This window comes from Camellia sinensis, chromosome 12 (genome assembly GCF_055761805.1).
Source record: "Camellia sinensis isolate YWXY chromosome 12, ASM5576180v1, whole genome shotgun sequence".
Taxonomy (NCBI): Eukaryota; Viridiplantae; Streptophyta; class Magnoliopsida; order Ericales; family Theaceae; genus Camellia; species Camellia sinensis.
The window spans coordinates 2,478,370-2,498,698 of record NC_138972.1 but is presented as its reverse complement, the minus strand read 5'-3'; the positions used below and the strand labels follow the sequence as shown (position 1 = coordinate 2,498,698).

At 39.6% G+C, this 20,329-nt stretch overlaps 1 long non-coding RNA gene across 4 annotated transcripts; it reads right to left on the bottom strand.

Annotated features, from left to right (window-relative positions):
• Nucleotides 1-228: 228 nt before the first annotated feature.
• LOC145804384 (uncharacterized) lies at nt 229-19,874 on the bottom strand. Of its 4 annotated transcripts, XR_014345992.1 has the most exons (8): nt 19,474-19,874; nt 2,739-2,785; nt 2,579-2,635; nt 2,178-2,392; nt 2,024-2,074; nt 1,735-1,941; nt 1,590-1,654; nt 229-408 (listed from the first exon to the last, which is right to left on the bottom strand). It is a non-coding gene; the product is annotated as an uncharacterized LOC145804384 (long non-coding RNA). The 4 variants fall into 4 exon arrangements; XR_014345990.1 differs by lacking the exon at nt 19,474-19,874 and having other exon boundaries at nt 2,739-2,884; XR_014345991.1 differs by lacking the exon at nt 229-408 and having other exon boundaries at nt 1,411-1,654; nt 19,474-19,807.
• Nucleotides 19,875-20,329: the final 455 nt, after the last annotated feature.

The window sequence follows — 20,329 nt, the reverse complement described above, 5'->3', positions numbered from 1 at the left end:
AGGGGTCATTTGATCACATCTTTTAAAAGTGATTAATAATATTTAGATCACACCTTTTAAGTGATTAAAAATATTTAGATCACATCTTTTAAGTGTGATTAATAACTAATAAAATCTGTGATAAAAAAAGGATTCGACATATTTGAAAAATAATCAATATTATTTTTATATGCACATTTGAAGAATGTAATACACACTATATACTATACTTTGAATCATAACTACATATTGAATGAAATAACGTCATATATTTCATAAATGAAAATTAAATGTTCAAAAGTATATACAAAGGAATTAAATAAAAAAAATTTAACTGTGCTTACATATATTAAAAAATGAAAAAACTTTAAAAAACTAAGTTATTTAATTCTTTGACCATATTTTGCATCTCTCTAAGAAATTTCTGACCTGAAAAATGAAAACACAAATTAATTCAGAAACTGCAGGAACATATGAATAAACTAACTATTTATAGAGACTATTCTAGTCTTACAAAAGATACAGTCGGACTTTTTCTCATCACACTGACTCTTCATCTCCTACTTCAATAGAAAAAGAATTACCACTTTGATTGAATAATCAATTCTCATGGAAAAAATGGACCAAATATCTTAAGATAGCTGAATATGAACTATGACTACAGGGCAAAATGATCAGGAGAAGGAACAGGGTTATGCAAACATTTTATCCGTGCCCTTGAATATAGGAAAACTCACGTGCTAAGAAGCATAGACACGGACACGTGACACGACACGAATACGACACGGACACGCCGACACGTTAATTTTAAAAAAATGCAGGACACGACACGTGGAGGACACGCATGAAATATATAATTTTATATATTTATTATATGTTATATATATGAATATATCATTCAAAGATAATAAAAAATGCAATATAGCACTATTTCCTATAAATTTATATGGTTTTTGTTTTATTATTGTATCTTAAGTTGTTTTGTTCAAACTTATAATTAGTTTTACATATCTATAATCAATAGACACATGTGTTTAAACAATTGACACGTGTGTCCTCCAAGTGTCCAAAGAGTGTCCGGGTCTTTAAAAATATTTAAAAAATAGGACACGTTTTGAAGAGTATCGGACACGTGTCCAAAGAGTGTCGGTGTCCGACACGGACACGACACGGATACGTCACCTTCTTAGAAGTGTCCGTGCTTCTTAGCTCACGTGTTAAAAGATTTCAGCAGTTAACTCATCATCAGACATGAACATGCAGAAAACAAATTAATAGCAAGAAGAGAGTTGTCATCTCCATTTAAAAATTGATAATTATTCCAAGACATGAACATGTAGAAAACCAATTGCTCCATTTCTTAAACCACAAAAAACAATTCGTTCCTGCAACAAATTAAGATCTTCAAAAAAATAAAAAATAAAAAACTACTTCTACCACACTCTTCCAAGGAATTCTGTAAATTCATTGAAATTTTAGAGTTTATCACAGATCAAAGGATAAAAAATTTAATCCTACATGACAAAATTTTCAGAACAGTATAATTATATAATTCATTTTGTGTTTTATGATTTGTAGTTGGTTCAGAGTATCTAAATATATCCACATACCATAACAATATCTTGGGGATCCACTTGCCAAGAAAACAAATATTCCAATGTCATCCTGTGAGCGACTGCATATTGTGCGATCAACACCAAACGAAAAAATATATAAATATGAGAAACATGCAGGAGAAAAGATGGAATGCCCAACCTGCTTTCACATTGTTACTAGTGAAGCCTCATTGTGTGAGATTAACATCAGACACTCAGATTTATGTGATAACTGGAGGCTTCTCCCTTCCAGTGAAGTCCTTCAGCTTTGATACAGAATAATACCTCAAGCAGTACCTTGGTTCAATGCATTTCCTATAGTAAGAATCGTCTGCATTACTTGACGCAATTTTGCAGATTCTTTTACCTATAATAACGGGTATGATATTAAGGTACTGAAAATGATTTCTCACTAGTTCTAACTTCAAACCCTAAATAAAAGGAAGTACCTCTCTAGCAGCAGCATTAATTGTGTTCAAGTTACATCTTAAGTCATTCACCTGAACAAGTTCAAAGCTATAATATAAGCACAAACAGCTAGAAATAATAATAGCATTTGTTCTCAGATAATACACACAAAAATAAAGTCCCAAATCAATATACCTGACTGGAAAGAGTAATTCTGAACGCAAATACTCATAATTTGGACTCCACTCGCAGGACATTCATCAAGTCCAAGAAAAATTGAAATGTTCATCAAGCACAAAATTTGTTATCAATACCTATACAGGATTTTTGCACTTCCCTTCCCTCCATCATCAAACCAAAACAAAAACCTGTTCACACTTTCCAAGCATATCGTTGGTCCCATTGTAGTTCTGAAAGAAAGAAAAATTAGTAAGAAACAAATAAAATAGTTAAACATAATTTTAAACAATAAATGGATTGTCAGTGGATAAATGTCCTCCTTAAGTCAGGCTAATAATAAAAGACCCAGTTGCAAAAAGTTTTTGTTTAGACAACATTCAAGTTGGGCAATATGAAGAAGCATATATTTCACAAACCTGAATACCATCAAATATATTCCCCAAGATTCCAGGACACAACTCCACCGACAGAGGCTGTAATGTCAATGGACAAGATAAATGTTAGTGCATTTAATGTTTGATCTATAACTACTCAAAAATTCTAACAATAATATTGTAACAAACATAACAAGATTACCTTGTGTGTTCGTAAAACAGGATCATTGACCGTCAACCCAGCTGTTTCTTTATACACGGAGATGATATATAGACAACAAATTATTGTCAATATTAAGTTGTTTTAGTTCCACCATGTACAAGATGATAACTATAGTTACAAGAAACTTGGTGCAAAGGGAGAGCAACAGTAAGGAATGAGACACATTAAATCAAGAAAGATGATGATGTGCATTAAAGACCTACGGGGCTCAATTAAGGCCTAGGTTAAAAAGCTCTTAACAATATTTGTAGAATTTATATACATATATATAAGCTATCATTAATAAGCATCAAGGGCAACTTGTACACATAAGCCCCTAAAGACACAACAGAGTTTCATAGTTCGATTGTGTAATGAATGTATTGTTGTTGGCTTTTTGGCTTTTCGAAGGGTATTTTTGTGAATGTGAGCGTACCAGCAAGGATCAATCAGTCCTTACAGAAATTATGATTGCCAACCAATTATCAGACGATTGTGTTTTAGTTCTTTTCAGCCTCAATGAAGAGGACTTTTACTGGTGGCTTGCCTTAGGAGAAATTAAGAGAAATAACAGTAATATGAAGAACAATTGAAGTATCTCATAAAAATGAACACTTACAATGGTCCGAACTCAGCCTCGGAGAGGTTTACAACAGCAATCTACTTGAATCTACTTGAAGCTACTCCTATGAATCGAAGTGCAGTGCGAGTATTTAAAGTGCAGGTATTTAAAGAACAGGTATTTAAAGACTGGAAATGTAAAAGACTGGAAAAGAAAATATATGAAGTAAATGACTGATTTGTATGATCTGAGTCCGTTCGTTTTTCTGGGGGCTGTCCTGCTATTTATACTCCTCAGTGATGACCTTCGAACTGCACTTCGAACCGTCGAACTGCTCCTCCATGATCGCTGATCATGCTTCCTTACAAGTAGCTCCATTACGCCATTACTGGCAGTTGAGCTTCCCTCTTGTACTTGGATTTGAATATGAATAACCGTTGAAGACACGTCATCTTGCATCCCGTTATTTGATCTAGTGTTACTCAGATCATGTGAGGACCAATATTTATTGCCATGTGTACGATCAGGATTAAAGGCTTGAATAACCTTCCTTTATTACCCTTACTATGCCACGTGTCGAACTGTAACTGGCTTTTACAAAATATGTAGCCAACATTACCCCCCGCACTAATATACCCAATACTTGGTGATATTAGTGGATTGCAGTTTTCCCGCGCTTCTAGAACGTGTATGGAGTCCATATTCTGGAAACACAACCGTCATCCATTTGGAGATCATCTGCATTAACTCGTCGAACATCCCAATACCTTAGTATTCGAACAGGCTATGGCTGCATCAACTTCCCTTTCTATTGATCAAGCATATGAAGAGCCTTTGAGTGATGTTGTTCCCCCTCGAAAGAACCTCCACGCATTCATTAGCCACCTTTACCCGCCCTTCTATATTCAGGTAATGGAGGCTTTTGCAGATTATAAACCTTTGGACTATGAACATATTGCCTTTAATCCCTTGGTTTACAAACTTACAGATACAAAGAGTTCTTCCCCTAAGCTCCCTTTGTATTCTGACCGAACTACCCTCGAGCCTTTGCTTCGACAAGTTGCAAATATGGAGCTAGGAAACTCTTCTTCACAGACCTCTGCATGGGATGAAACTGTGACCTCTTCATCCTCTGGGGCTTCTGGCTGGACAAGCTGGTCAACTCCTGAGACTTATGATTTAAGGGAGCGAATCAATCACCATTTTGTTGAGTTTACTGACCCCTTGGAGTTTCCCTCCTACACTCGAAGCTCAGTGGTCTACCCTTACGTGCCCATTGACCTTCGACATAGCTTGGAGGAGAATCTGCTTGTGGCTTGGTATACTTCTTCCATGCCTACGAAGATAATGCACCCTGCCCAGCGTCCAGAAGAAGCACAAGGGTACACCCCTTCATTTTTAGCCAAAAAGGCGAAGATTTGTTCTTCTGATTGGCTTGACTACATTAATGCCTTTGTTCCTTCTGCTCCCGTGCCATCTCTCATAATAGAAGCATCCACACCTTCTTCTGCATCTGCATCCTCTGAGATAGGAACACCTGCTCCTTCCCCTTCGTCTTCTGAAGCAGAACCATCTTCTCCTTCTCCTTCTCCCATCCTTTCCTGGACAGAGAAACTAAGACTTGCCCTTCCCATGGACAAAGTCTTTCCACCTTATCAACCTTCGTCAACCCCTTCTCCAGCCGAGCGAAAGCAGGCTCAACTTTTGCTCGCGGCTTTCTCCCACCTGCCCTTCAATGTTCTTGAGGATGACATTCCTCTTAAGAACTTTCAATGGGCTTATGATATCCTCACTAGGGGTCATGTCCTCAACCCTCTTGCTCAAGCAGAGCTCCATTTGTTTTTGGACCAACTCCCAGTGCTCCTCTATTGGCATCAGAATTCTAAGATCACCATCCAAAATCTGGATCAAACTTTCATCTCTCCGAATTCATGCCCAATATGAAGCAGAGAATTTTATCGAAGAGTTCGATGACTTCAGGAATAAAGATTCTGCGTACTGGGATGATTTGGTTATAGATGAATTGGAACAAAAATCGAGGGAAGAGGCTTTCGAAGCAAAGGCTGAAGAACTCTATTACGAAGTGAGAGCTCATCAGCTTATGCAATCAACTTTAGAAGAAATAGAAGAAATAATAAAGAAAGAACAGAAATTTATTGACCATTGCTGGACAAAATTTCATGACCTTGTTATTTATTATATTCCTTATTTTTATGAGCTTGAATTTGTACCCAGATAGAGTTACTTAATGTAATCATCTTGGCTTTAATACAAACAAAGTCTTTCTGTACTTTAACACTGTTTGACTCTGTTTCCTTTCATCTCTAAAAGCTTAACTCATAACTTCGAATTGAACAATCTCATCCTTCGAATCAACTGTTTAATGAAGTACTAAAAGAACCAATCATGTCTTTTTCCAATTCATGGAGTAAAATTGACAATTCTGGCAGATATTATTTTAGTACTTCGATTTCAATGACTTTACTTTTTCAACACTAACTGTAACCAATATATGGTCGTGGTTGATATAGCCAATCAATTTTAAACTGATCTCTTTTGGCTTCGAAGGGCAAACTATGGTAATTCCTTCTTGCTCATGTAGAAACCAATAATTGGTCTTGGATGTTTCGAACAGTGCCCCTCTTCCTTAAAGAGTCCTAGGGCTTGCTTCGAATGTTGTCATTTTGACTAATAACCTTCAAACAGGTCTTTGGATTTTTGAAGTAGACCAATACTTTGAGCATTCAGGCATTTTTAAGCATGTAGTAAGCTCTGAACAGCGCTTCTCATACTCAGAGAATACTAGGGTTTGCTCCGAAGGTCGTTACTTTGATTTATAACCCCTAAACAGACCCATAATCAAGCAATTTAGCACCTTTAAGCATATACTAGGCTTCGAAGCTGACTTATGTATTTCGAAGCCGTTGTTATTTGATTTTTTTGACGCCAAGATCTTGTTTTCGAAGCCAAATATTTCATTTCGAAGCTGGCCCCAATCCCCGGAATAAGCTCTTCCCTCCAAAACTATCAATTTGGAAGAAATTCCTCGCATTCGTACTTTTAGTACTTAACGACTTACGGGGTATAATTTCGGACACAAAGGTTTAAAAACCCTCTCGTTTGGTGTTCCGAAATCTCTTGCCTTTTACAAACCCTTCTCTCTACTGGTTCTTCTGATCTTCTTTGCTCTTCTTTTGCTTACTACCAATGGATCCCTCTTCTCTAAAAGTACTTGCTGGCGACCATATGAGCCCTACCATGGCTTTGAAATATTGTATCGATGAAGAAATCAGCAAGCTGACATCTGGCGAATCAAGTAACATCGATGGTCGTCTTTTCGTTCCTCGCCACAGCAACAAACAGGAGTACATCCTAGGTCCTATCTTCCGGGAAGCTCCTGCTCAACTCCCAGCTCTGTACCCTCGTTTGGAGGACCATTTCCTTCTCTACGAAGGAAGGCTTGATTGGGGAAGTTGGAGGGTAAATCGTCCTCATCGTTGCTGGCCGACATTGAGGACTGACTGGGAGGAATGGTATGACAGAGTGGTGCCTGCGAGGGAAGATGACCTGCAAGAGCTTTATATCCTTGATGCCCTTCGACTTTCCAGGTTCATTATTCCTGAAGACCCCTTTTTGATTCCTGCTGCCTTATGTTTTTGGAATATGGCTTTCAATTTCTTCCAGTTTCGGTGCGGTATGATGGCCCCCACCGTTCTTGATATTTGCCATCTCCTAGGGCTTTCACCCCATGGTTCTCCTTTTACTCCCAACTATCCAGACCTTCCTGTCAAATTTTCTCTTCCAGCCCTAAACTCTTCTTATAGTGACTTCGTAAAGGCTGAAAATAAAAGAGAAGGTCCTGTGCGGGACAGAGAATTTTTCTCCTTCATATTATACTGGTTATGCAAATTCCTCTTTTGCACCTCATCTCAGAGGATTATGCCTGAGTTTGCTCCACTTGCGAAGGCACTTGTCTTGAAGAAACATATCGCTCTTGCTCCTTATCTTCTAGGTCATGTCTACAGAACCTGCTCCCAATTTTGCGAAAAACCCCTCGATGCTAACCAAGGAGGTCCCCTCTGGGTGCTCCAACTCTGGCTCTTTGCTTATTTCACTGACCTACATCCCAAGTGTTTAGGATTCCTTGTTCAGGATCCTAGTACTTACGGGGAAAAATATGCCAGGATTGCCCTTTACCCTGCTTCCTTTGCTTATTATTTTACCTTCTTTTATCAACTTCCTATCTCTCCATCTGCTTCCTTCTTTTGTCCTTTCGAAGCCAATAGAGGGCCAACCTGGCTACAATCTTTTCTGGCTGATAAGGAATGTTCCACTTCTCCCCACAAAGATATGTGGGCCTCTATATTATTACCAAGGGAGCTGTTCATTGGCACTCTGAACCCTCGAGCCTATAAATGCATATCTGAGGTATACTGCCCTTCTCAATTTGCAAGGCAATTTGGGCTCTCTCAAGGGATACCTGTTCCTCTTTGCAGTCTTTCAAATGTCCATCTCACTGCCAGGGATTTGAGAATACCCAAATCCAAGCCAGAGGCAGCAGTACTCAGACTACTGAAGGAATTGAGTGAATTCCAATTTATCCCCTTTCGCCCCTTTGGCACAGTTTTAAAAAGGTTTAAGAACTGGTGGACAGCCAATATGGAAGTGCGCCTCTCTGCACACCCTCATGACTTGTTAGTGGGGTTGGGATTGCCTTCGAAGGATAAGTCAGCAACAGGCCAGAACACTTCTCCCCCTCCTGAAGTTGCCACCACCACTCCTGCCACTTTACCTCTTCCAGCCAGGGTTACTAGAGCTGCTTCGAAGAAGGGTGAGTATCTTCAAGTTCTTCTCCTCCCCTTTTATTCCTGAATCTTTTGTTGGTTTCCTTATACTCATGCTTTTGGTGTAGGGTCTCCACAAGAAGAGTCCCCCAAGAGAGCCGAGACTTTAGCTATTCTCAAGAAGAAACAACAACAAAAAACAAAAAGGAGACTAGTCCTTCCTCCTGAAGTACCTGAATCTCTTGAAGAAGAAAGAGAGGTTGAGCTAGAGGAGGAAGTGCCCTTACAAAGAACAAAGAGGCGAAAGGTAGCTGTATCTTCATCTGATGCCATTGAAAGTCCTGTTAGCGAAGCAATCATTATAATAGCGGAGAAAGAACTTATCTCTGGAGAGTCTGAACCTCGATCTGAAGAAGGGGAGGTTGGAAAAGAATTGGTTGTATCTCTGCCGAGGGAGAAGAGAAAGAGAATGACTGTTCCTGTCACTGACCATGTTGAGGACTCTACTCATAAAGCAGCTGCCAAGGCAGTCGAACAAGAACATCCCAAGGCAATCGTTGTATTTGAGAGGGCCAAGAAAAGATGGCAAGAGCAAATGCTAAGAGAGGAAGCTGTTACTGCCGATGCAACACAAGGGGAAATGGTAAGAAGGCAGCAGACTGCTGGACATTACTCTCTCCACAGTTCTCCCATCAGTACTAGCGCCTCTGGAACAAGTAATTTCTTCCATACCTCTGCTATTCTTTACTTTTGTCAGCTTGTGGTATTGAAGTTTAACATTGTTCTGCATTTCCTCCTTTTGCAGCGACAACTACTGCACTCACCTTTCCAATGAGGCCTTCCTCAATTTCGGTTGAGGTAGATCAAATGCAGAGTGTCAGGGTTGTTCGAATCGCACTACCATTTCCAAAGCCTATACTTGACGTACCTTCTTTAAGTCCCAGTATTCCTGCCTCTCTCTTTCTTGGATTAAAACCATACCTCCCTTTTTTGGCTCGTGACCTACCTCAGTCTACTTTTCCTTCGAGCCTTGTTCCAACTGCTACTCCATTCCCAATGGCAGTTGTTTCTCCCACAAAAAATACTGGTAGCCCTTCAATTCAGGGTTCATCACCAATGCCCACTTCCAGCCCCTCTTCTCTTGATTTGCTGGTGGCCAAGACCATAGAGGCTGCCAAAGATGCTCCATCCGTTTCTCCCATCCCTATGCAGCCCCTTGCGTCTTCCACCACAACACTCTCTATGCCCTTCATGTCAAGGGATGAGGTAGACATTTTTGAGGGAAGACTAGCTAGTCTCTTTGACATACCTTCTACCTCTCCCACCTCTACTGCTGAAGCTGAGCCATTAGCCTTGGCTGACTCCCTATTGGAAATCTTCGAGAGTTCTCCTTCCTCCAGCAACAAGCCTTTTGTACCTTCAGTAGATTTGGACACATGCTTGCAACTGTTGACTTCCTTTTCAAGGATCCCCTTCGAGGCTCTACAAAGACCTATCATCAGGAATGGGTTCCTTCAATGCTGTAACATTGCTGAACAGTCTGCAATGAGTGTCTCAAGTCATCTATCTCAAGCTGCAGCTACTATTGATTTTTATCTCAACATTTGCCATGCTGCTAAGACTGCGGATGATAAGCTGGATAAGGACCAGAGTTTTGTTTCTCAAGTGCATACTGAAGTATCAACTCTGAAAGAACAACACTCTTCTGCCTCCCACTTTCGAGTCCAACTTCTGGAGAAAAAAGCTCAGCTCGAAGAGGAGTTAGCCGCAGTAAACCAAACCTTGGTTCGAACTGATAAGAAATTGCACATTACCAATCAAGGGCTGGCTAATCGAAAAGAAGACATAGCTGTGGCTATCCAATTATTTCCTTCCCTTAGCAATAGAAAAGCTATTGTACAAAAACAACTAAAGCATTGTAATGATTTTTGGGCCAATTTATGGCACAATGTACTTGATTCTTTATGAAAGCACAATATTTTGTATATCATTTGAACAAGCATGTGTTTTTGCATATGATGCTTGCATATGATGTTTTACTCTATCCCTTGTGTTTCCCAAATGGTTGGAAAATAAGGTTTTAAATATCTGCCATTAATCTTTTTGGGATGTACATAACCATTCAAATTTCTTAAATGGTATGCTCCAAAAGGCAGAATCCTATGAATTTGATATGGTCCTTCCCAATTAGGTGACCATTTGCCAAACTTATGGCTTTTAATCCCAATTGGGAGTATTGTTTTCCATACCAAATCACCTTCATCAAAGCCAATGTGTTTGACTTTCTTATTGTAATTCTTGGCTGCTTTCTTCTTTTGGAAAAGAATGCTATTTAATGCCAAAATTCTGGCTTCATCTATGCCTTCTAATTCTAAACACATACTTTGATGGTATTGTTCAGGATTGAATTGATCTTGACATCTTACTCTCAAAGATTTAACATTAATCTCTACTGGTAAGACTGCATCATGTCCATACACCAAGGCATAGGGAGTGACTCCTGTGCTTGACCTCGGTGAGGTTCTATATGCCCACAGAACATCCAATAACAGGTTATGCCAATCCCTGGGATTGTCATCCACAACCTTTTGTATTCCTTTTTTCAAAGATTTATTGGATGACTCAGCTTGACCATTAGCTTGTGCATAATAGGGTGTGGAATTAACAAGGCTAATTCCAAATTCTGCCACAAAAGCCTTCACCATCTTCCCATCAAACACAGTTCCATTATCAACTGTTATGGTTTGCGGGATGCCAAATCTATGGATCAAATCTTTAATAAAACCAATAACTTCTGTTTGGTCTACAGCCTTGTATGACTTAGCTTCGACCCATTTAGTGAAGTAGTCAGTGGCCACTAGAATGAAACAATGATGCTTCGAAGAGGGTGGGTGTATTTTTCCCATCATATCCATGGCCCACCCTCTAAATGGCCAAGGCTTCACTACTGCATGTAGGTCAGTTATGGGCACGTGCCTTATTGTGCCATGCTTTTGACATGCCTGACACCCCCTTGCATATTCTATGCAGTCTTTAAGGATGGTTGGCCAATAATAAGAATGCCTTCGAAGCAACCATCTCATTTTTACACCAGGTTGATGAGCACCACAGATGCCTTCATGAACCTCAGCCATGGCTGTTAATGCTTCTTTCGGGCCTAGACATTCTAACAATAAGCCATCTCCCCCCTTTTTGTAGAGAGCATTACCATATATCATATATTGCATAGACTGCAATTTAACTTTTCTACTGGCCTTCGAAGATGGACCAGCCAAGTACTGCATTATTGGATGCCTCCAATCTTGTTCTTGTAAGTCATTATGATTGACTTCCAAGATCACATTCCTTTTATTCAAAGGCTGAATTAATTTCTGATATGTTGTTTGGCTTATGTCCCGTTGGGTATTATCCCTTCTCTTGAAGTTCGAAGCCTTTTGAGCCACATCATTGGCTCTATTGTTCAAGAATCTTGGAACATAGGTTACATTTGCTATTTGACACTGAGAAAGAAAATGTAATGCAACAACATAATATGGCAGGATACTTATGCTTTGACACTTGAAAATTCCTTTCACTTGGTTAACCACCAATTGAGAATCTCCAAATATGTCAACTGCATGTACTTGTAATCCAATAAGAATTTCTAATCCCACAATTAAGGCTTCATATTCAGCCTGGTTATTGGAACAGGTAGCTTCATCTACTCTAAAACCATGGGTAGTTTCTGTTCCCTGTGGAGACTTGATTACAATACCAATTCCAATTAATCCATTTGCTTTCGACCCATCGAACCACATTTGCCATGGCTCAACACTGGTTATACCAAGTTCCATTATCTCCTGGCTCTCTGTTTGAGATGGATGATCTGCCAAGAAATTGGCTAAAACCTGCCCTTTTACTGCCCTTTGAGGGACATATTCTAGATGAAATTTTGATAAGGCAAGTATCCATTTGCCAATTCTTCCCCTCAACATTGGTCTAGATAACATATATTTAACCAAATCTGTGGTTGCAATTACCAAGACAGTTGTAGGCAAAAGATAATATCTTAATTTTATTGCAGCAAAATACAAAGCAAGACACAACTTTTCAACAGCTGAATACTTACATTCACAAGAATTTAAAAACCTACTAAGGTAATAAATAGCTTGCTCCTTGCCTTCTTCATTGTCTTGAGCTAAGAAAGCTCCCAATGAATCCTCTGCTGCAGCTATGTATAACTTCAAGGGCTTGTTCCCCTTTGGTGGCATCAACACTGGAGGTTTAGCCAAGTAGGCCTTGATACCTTCGAAAGCAATTTGATGCTCTGCTGTCCACACAAATTCCTCTTCATCTTTCAGCCTTAACAAGGAAGAAAATACTTTAGTTTTCCCTGCAGTGTTAGAAATGAACCTTCGAAGAAAGTTAACCTGCCCAAGGAACCTTTGTAATTCTTTCTTACTTGATGGGGGTTTGGCTTCAATGATTGCTTTGGCTTTATTCTGATCAATCTGTATTCCTTTCTTGTGAACAACATAGCCCAAGAAATTTCCAGATGATACACCAAAAGCACATTTAAGAGGATTAAGCTTTAATTTGAACTTCCTCATCCTTTCAAAAGCTGCTTCTACGTGAAACAGGTGCTCTTCCATGGATTGGGATTTAACCACAATGTCATCAATATAACATTCCAGATATCCTCCAATAAGATCATGAAAGATAGTGTTCATGGCTCTTTGATATGTAGCTCCAGCATTCTTTAGACCAAATGGCATTTTAACCCATTCAAAGGTGCCAATATTCCCAGGACATCTGAATGCTGTCTTGTGGATATCTTCCTCCGCAATGCAGATTTGGTTATAGCCGGAATGCCCATCCATCATTGACAAGACTTGGTGACCTGCTGAACTGTCCACCAGCAAATCCACTATAGGCATAGGGTACTCATCTTTGGGAGTTGCCAGATTTAAATTTCTGAAATCGATACATACCCTCATTTTGCCATTCTTCTTGACTACAGGCACAATATTAGATAGCCATTCGACATACCTGGCTGTTCTAATAAAACCTGCCTTGAGGACTCTAAGGATCTCTTCCTTGACCTTCTGAATTACTTCTGGACTCATCCTTCTTGGTTTCTGCTTATATGGCCTGAAATTAGGCTTCATAGGGAGCCTATGTTCCACTAATGACCTGTCCAATCCTGGTAGTTCATTATAAGACCATGCAAAGCAATCTTTGTATTTCTTCAGAACAACCAAAAGCTGGTTTCTGTCCAGAGCATTCAAACAAGAACTTACATAAGTGGGCTGTTGTACAGAACCTTCCCCTAGATTTACTTCTTCTAAAGGGTCTTGTGCATGAGAACTCCCTCTGGTTTCTGCTACCTTTGAAGTGATCTTCAAGCTTGGTTCTGCCCCCAGGTTCTTTAATTCAATATCTCTGTCCTCCTCCTCATAGACAAAATCTGTCCACAAGGCTTCCTCTTCCTGTATCTCCTGGACTTTTGTTTCAATGTCCAAGGCACAGTACTTACCAAGAGTCAAGACTCTAGCCTGTTGCTGCTGCTGTTTGCAGCCAATTATTATGGCCTCTCTCTCTTGATCCTGAACTTTCTGGACTATTGCTTTTATATCCAATGCTGAAAATTTAATCAGAGCCAAGGATCTGGCTTCCTGTGGTTCCTCTCTTTGCCTATAACCAGGCATCATTGTCATCTCTAAGGACAACCTCTTCACCAGCACTTTTTTGGACTAAGTGCTTCAAGTGTGCCACTTCCTCATCAGCCGTCACTTCGGCTGAATCGTCATCTTTCATCAGTATACTGAGCGGCGACACTCCCTCAATATACAATTTAGCCTCCGCAAAGTCTGCACAGGCTATGAAGGGTTGAGGATCTGCATCGATTTCCTCTGTCTCTCCATTGCCTAAAGCCATCATGATTTTCTGATGTAAAGAAGAAGGCACACATTTGTTAGTGTGTATCCAATCCCTTCCAAGCAAAGCATTGTATTTAGCATTATTGTCGATTACGAAGAATGCTGTCATACAATCCCTGGTTCCCACACTTAAATTAATGGGTAGAATCCCCTGAGCCATTTGCTTATCTCCAGCAAAACCAGCAATGGTTGTGCTGGTTGGTATCAACCTGGGATTCTTTTTCCCTAGTTTCTTCAAAGAAGATTTCGGGAGTAGGTTTACTGCTGCCCCATTGTCTATCAGGACTCGGTTCAGCTGTATCCCATCAAAGAAAGCCTTGATGTACAAAGGCTTGACGTGCTGCGTCATCGAATCCGAAGGGTACTCAAATGGATACGATAGATTGATGCTTACCACTTCCTCACTTTCGTATTCATCTTCCATTGGGGTAACCATTTCGAAATTATCTTGCACCATACTTGCCTGCGAGTCTTCACTGGAGATCTGAACTGGATCAACTTCTTGCCCTTCTTGATTTTCATCTCCAGCTTGGAATTCCTGTGGTAGTATGTGTACCATGTTCACTGAGACTGGGGGAAACGAGCCAAACTGAATGGCTGGCTGTACTTGTTCCCCCTCTTGGTTGCTTTGGTCGACTCCCTCAGAAACATCCTGCATGATGCATTCTGGTATTTCATTGCTAACTGATCCCTTCGAAGGATCTTTCTCAACTAGCTCTTCAGTTAGAAACGTTTGCTCAGCCATGAAGGCTTCAAACATCTCTTCCTCCACGACCTCTTTCTTCTGGCTTACGCTACTCTCTTCTTCGGTCTCGCTATCTGTCTCTATCAGAGTCTTCTCCAATCCGACTAAACTAGACTTCTCTCTGGCTGTTAGTTCGGCATGAACCTTAGCCAATTGTTCTCGGCTGCAGACCACTTTGCTCTGTGGAACCGACTTTGGAGCATGGTCTGACTTTGGGTTCTTCCTTCCTTCCGTTTTGATTAGTGAAGAATTTTCTCCACTTTCCTTCAGATCTTTCTGGTATTGGGTGTATCTGCGCTGAATTTTTCTCCTCTGTGATCTTGAGATGACTGGGACCATGTCTGATTCCCTTGTCTTTGGGTGTTTAAGCAGCACCCAGTTATTCGGAGCCACCATAGGAGGCCTGATCATCCTGCCTTGGTTTACAACATCTCTTCGAACAGGCAATTCTCTAGGTTTGTTTTGCATTACAAACCAGTCTGGGACTCCAGGTACCCATGAACTTGCTGATTCAGGTGCTGAACTGCCCTTTTCTACCTTCGAAGCCATCTTCGAAACTGGCCGTGAAGGTAAGTGCTTGGTTTTGTCCTCATGTTTTGAATCTGATTCAAACCTTCGATAAGGGTGATCATTTTCTGTCCTGCGTGAAACTGGTCTGGGGGGCCAATCTCTGGCTTTGATTCCATGAACTGAACCTCTCTCCAGTTTTCTTTCAGAATGGCTACTCTCCATTCTATAATAGTTAAGTGGCCTGGATTCATGCAAGAGCTTCTTGCCTTTGTCGTGCATTCTATTCACCACAGGCTCAACCACTGGTGGTCTCTGCCTATCACTAGCCGGATACGGCCTTTTGTTGTAAGCATTGGTTGACTTAGGATGTCTCTGAACATCCCTGTAGTATTGCTTCCCATCAATTGGAAGCCCCTTCAACCACTTGTAACTGAGTCTGCACCTGGGGCACATTCTCTGCATCATCGCTGCTTCCAAGGAGTTGTCATCTAGTGTTTCCTCGTCAGATTGCTCCTCCTGATGTGAGAAACCTTGTCCAATAGCTGGTGGGTTTCTAGCCTCCTTCTTAGCAGTTATCTGGTTGGCAGTATGCATTTGCACGTTGACCTCTTCCAATTCTTGCAGAGATAGATTCTGAAAGTTTGGTACAACCACATTAGCTGTGCCTTCTCCAACTTCTGGAAACGGATCACTGTCAATTCCCATGGCTTTTTCTGTTTTAGCTGGGAACTTCAAACTTCCTTTCCGAATCTGTTCTTGGATCCTGTCTCGAAAAACAATGCAGTTTTTAGTCGAGTGAGACCAAGAATTATGCCATTTACAGTATACTTTTCCTTTCAGTTCATCTGGAGATGGTAGTTTTACTCCTTTTGGTAACTTAAGGAAATTAGCCGCGAGCAAATAATCAAAGATGTCATCTGCTTTTGTTAAATCGAAAGAGTATTTTCTGTGAAAGTCTTTCTTTTTAAACTGCTGGTCTATAGTTGTATCCTTATGAATTAATGCTTCACAGATTACAGGTTCTTTGCCTACAATCTCTGCTGCATCTATTTCATAATTAGGATCTCTATAATATGTTTTATATGATGCATTATTTCGATCTTGTTCCTCCTCTAATAATGCTTCATATCGAGACACCTTATAGGTCAGTTCGACCAAATCTCTGAATTCAGTTGAATCAAACTTCTTTCAAAGCCTGAATTCTAAACCATTTTGAGCCAATCTGACGAATTCTGGCTCTGGCAGAATGACTCTACATTTATTTCGAGCCCTTTTAAATCTGGCAATAAACTGAGTAGCCTTTTCTTCAGGCCTTTGACTCAATCTAGCCAAATCTACCATAGATACTTCTGGCTCTGATTGGAAGAATTGGGCATGAAATGCCTCTTCCATTTGTTGCCAATTTTGAATGGAGCCAGGTGTAAGGTTGATGTACCATACAAATGCTCCCCCCGTTAGGGAATTTGGAAACAATCTCAGTTTCATATAGTCATGGTTAGTAAATTCACCGCATTGAGCAGCAAACCTAGCAATATGTTCTATCGTTGATTGATTTCCAGTCCCATAAAAAAGGGTAAAATCTGGTATCCTGAATCCCCTTGGGTATTCATGTACCCTATCCACCAATTCTGGGTACGGTTTTCTGTATATAGGAGTCTGGACCCCCCGAGCCATTGGTCCACATATCTCCCTAACAATATCAGCAATCTGGTCTCTAGGGACCATATTTTGTGCCTGCTGAACCACTACTGGAGGGGCAAACACAGGATTTGGTGGACAAACTTGTGCTTGTGGTCCTCTTGGTCCATAAGGTGGTAAATTTGGGGCTGGTTGTCCTTGCGGTGCAGGTTGCTGTTGAGGGTATGGGTAACCTCTTTGAGCATGACCTACGAAAGGACCTGCAAAAGGTGCTGGGACAGGTGTTGTGTCTCTGCCATTTGTAGGAAAACCCTCCAACCCCCCGGGTGTAAATTCAAATAAGGGATTAATGTACCCCCTTGTGCCAGGTATGGCTTCGAACATGGGATTTGTAACCATTATTATGCCAGTTTCTTGTACTTGGCCAAATCCACCAACTTGTGTGGCTTCATTATTAAGTACTGAGGCGTTTTGGCCTGCTATAGGCCTTGAAATGGGTTCATACCAAGACTGAGGTGATGGTCTTTCAAAATTTTGGGTACTAGTTTGACCATTAGCATGTCCATTAATTTGCATAGGCTGTTTTTCTCTAGCCAATCTTTGTTGGGGGACATTTACAACTTCCTCCGTGTGTCTTGTGTTTGTTGGTTGGTGGTTATTCATTCGATCCAAAAAGGATGTTGCCCACCTTTCCATTGTGTTCATTAATTGTTGTCCCATGGCATTTACTAAACCATCCCATGGATTTGTTGGTTGAATAAATGGCATAGTGGACGGTCCAATTCCTTGGTTTTGTCCAATAATATGAACATATGGTTCTTGTCCAGAAGTACTGGTCTGTTCGACCATAGGTTCTGACAATATAGGAGTTTCCACAGGATGTGTTACCACATTATCCTCTGGATTTGGTATTTCTACCTCTCCTTCCACGCCTTCTTCCAAGCGTTCATTTTCTCCTTGTCGTCTTCTTCTAGCCATTTTTAATTAAGTCCCACTGGGCGTGCCAAAAATATATGTTGGCTTTTTGGCTTTTCGAAGGGTATTTTTGTGAATGTGAGCGTGCCAGCAAGGATCAATCAGTCCTTACAGAAATTATGATTGTCAACCAATTATCAGACGATTGTGTTTTAGTTCTTTTCAGCCTCAATGAAGAGGACTTTTACTGGTGGCTTGCCTTAGGAGAAATTAAGAGAAATAACAGTAATATGAAGAACAATTGAAGTATCTCATAAAAATGAACACTTACAATGGTCCGAACTCAGCCTCGGAGAGGTTTACAACAGCAATCTACTTGAATCTACTTGAAGCTACTCCTATGAATCGAAGTGCAGTGCGAGTATTTAAAGTGCAGGTATTTAAAGAACAGGTATTTAAAGACTGGAAATGTAAAAGACTGGAAAAGAAAATATATGAAGTAAATGACTGATTTGTATGATCTGAGTCCGTTCGTTTTTCTGGGGGCTGTCCTGCTATTTATACTCCTCAGTGATGACCTTCGAACTGCACTTCGAACCGTCGAACTGCTCCTCCATGATCGCTGATCATGCTTCCTTACAAGTAGCTCCATTACGCCATTACTGGCAGTTGAGCTTCCCTCTTGTACTTGGATTTGAATATGAATAACCGTTGAAGACACGTCATCTTGCATCCCGTTATTTGATCTAGTGTTACTCAAATCATGTGAGGACCAATATTTATTGCCACGTGTACGATCAGGATAAAAGGCTTGAATAACCTTCCTTTATTACCCTTACTATGCCACGTGTCGAACTGTAACTGGCTTTTACAAAATATGTAGCCAACAATTGTGTTAATATTATATACACCCGAAGCCTCTAAAATCTTCTAGATGAACTGCTCCTATACTCCTGCCCATTGTAGTCCAATCAAAGTCTATATAGCTTTACACTGTAATGGCTTCTACAAAATCCTTGAAAGGTTATATTCAAACGTGTAAGTGGCATGTGTAAGCTAGAGCAATAAAACAAAAGAGTGGTATCAACAAACCAGAATCACCAGACATTTCATAGGCACTAGTTAAACTCATTACAAAATTGACTTACACGCATACACGTTACATTTTAATAAAACAGTAAAATAGAAATCTGAGCTCATAAAGCACAAGATAAAAATTAAAATTAAAGATTAAAAAAAATGCCAATTACAATTCACACAAGGACAGTACAATTCACTCAATCTAACAACAAAGTGAACAACACCATTAGCTAGTATACCAAATTACATTCATAGTGCTACTCAATTCATCGAATCAACAATACTTGAGGCACTACTACCAAAATGATGAGAGAGCAATAATAACCAAAGATCATAAGATATCCAATAAGCAATTACACAATCAACACAACAAAAAAATGCCCGATTTGACTCGGTTCTCTCCTAACTACTTGTTTACCAAAAATCGATACACAATTCTCTCTACATCTAACTCAGATGCACCTATTCAAATCAAAATCAAGACAAAAAATGCAACTAGATCCAGAGATCTAATCAATAAACAAAAGCAACAAATTTCAACATCGATACAATATATCGTTGATTCTGAAATCAATCAACTCACAGTATTGCCGAGAGCAACGACATTGAGAAAAGTGGAAAGTCGGCGCGAGGACGATGAGTTTTCGTTGACATCTTCGTTGGCAAGCAAAGCAGATGCTTGGCATATCGAATCGGCGAGCTGAGCCAATTCGTCGATCGCGTCCATTGACTCGATGAATCAAAGAACTCGATTGAAGAGAGAGAGAGAGAGAGAGAGAGAGAGAGAGAGAGAGAGATGAGATGATCAGATCGAAGGAAGAGGAGGGATCGAGATGTATGTAGAGAGAGAAAGAAACCCTAGGTTGATACAAGATGAAAATGATGATGGAGAGAGATCCACCGATAATATCTGTGTTGTTGAGCAAGTAGTAGATAGTAATTTACAAAAACAAAAAACAAAAAAAAAAACAAAACAAAACAAAAAACAAAAAAAAAAAAAACAAAACAAAACAAAACAAACAAAAAGTGAAATAAAGTTAATGTTAAAATTTATTAATTAAAAATAAGTTTTTTTTTTTAAATAAAATTAAAAAATAGTTAATATTTGTGTGCGTAGTTTTTTTAGTAATTTTTTAGACTAGTTTTAAAGTTGGTTTTTTTTTTTAATTATAAATATACCTAAATAAGTCTAAAGAGTTAAACGTATTTTGAATTTTTTTTTTTAATTTGTGTTTTGGTGTTGGGGTTTTTTTTTAAAAAAAAAAAATTTGGGAATTGTGTATTTTATAAAAAATCAAATTGGAATATTTTGTACAATCACACCTATTTAGGGAGTGTGATTATATGTATGATTAAAAAGTAGTAATGTATACATAATCAAACTTTAATTAGAAGGTGTGATTAAAAAATATATAAATAATTACACTTTAATTAGAATG